The following is a 1,079-nucleotide window of genomic DNA, read 5'->3' as shown; positions in this document are numbered from 1 at the left end:
ACCCCTAATCACCTATTGGTCTTGTGCAGAACTCTCAAATGTACGCTACTATTTATAGTTGACATAGGCTCTAGTCTGATCCATTTTTGTTTTGATTAATACAATTAAGGAGAGAAAAAAGTCCAAGAACGGCTTAATATCTCATACACAAAGGTAATTTGATGGTGGGTGTGATTGGGGATCCTACTCAAATTGTAAAAACTACTTTACAATGACTTTAAAAATCTGGTCCGCCATCTTGGATCCGCCATATTGAATGCAACTTCATTTTTTCAAATAGGAAGGTGGTCATGCGATACATGATTTCGATAGGGAATTTCAAGAAAAAATGAAATGCGGAAACCGCATATCGATATCTCAAACCTTTTCGAAGATATTCACGTCTTTAATCAATACTATTCAAAGCAGAAAGGAGAGAAAAAGTCCGAGAACGGCTTCATATCTCATACACAAAGGTAATTTGATGGTGGGTGTGGCTTTTTCTCTCCTTTCTGCTTTGAATAGTATTGATTAATAATGTGAATATCTTCTGAACGGTTTGAGATATCGATGTGCGGTTTTCACCATTCTTTTTTCTTGAAATTTCGTATCGAAATCATCTATCGCATAACCACCTTCCTATTTAAAAAATAAAGTTGCATCCAATATGGCGGTTCCAAGATGGCGGACCAGATTTTTGAAGTCTTGGTAAAGTAGTATTTTCAATTTGAGTAGGTTCCCCAATCACACCCACAATCAAATGACTTTTGTGTATGAGATATTAAGCCGTTCTCGGACTTTTCACCCACCCTTGTATATTATTATATATTGGAAATTCCTTTTTTTCTCAAGAATTTTCTCATCCATCAAGATTTTCCCAGCTATGCAATTAAGCACACACTTTTGCTAATCAAACAACCCTAAACTAATAAAATATTCATTCTCTACCATAGTTTGCAAGATTATAAAGAAAATTCACATGATTTGCAAGTTGTGCAATCGATCAAGTGCTTGAACTTGTTGCTTTTTTGCTCAGAATTTTCTCTGAACTGATAAGAGAAATGTTTGAACGGGATGTTATCGGGGATGGTGGAGGTGTG

This window comes from Nilaparvata lugens, chromosome 1, assembly GCF_014356525.2.
Source record: "Nilaparvata lugens isolate BPH chromosome 1, ASM1435652v1, whole genome shotgun sequence".
Taxonomy (NCBI): Eukaryota; Metazoa; Arthropoda; class Insecta; order Hemiptera; family Delphacidae; genus Nilaparvata; species Nilaparvata lugens.
Note: the sequence above shows the minus strand (reverse complement) of the source record.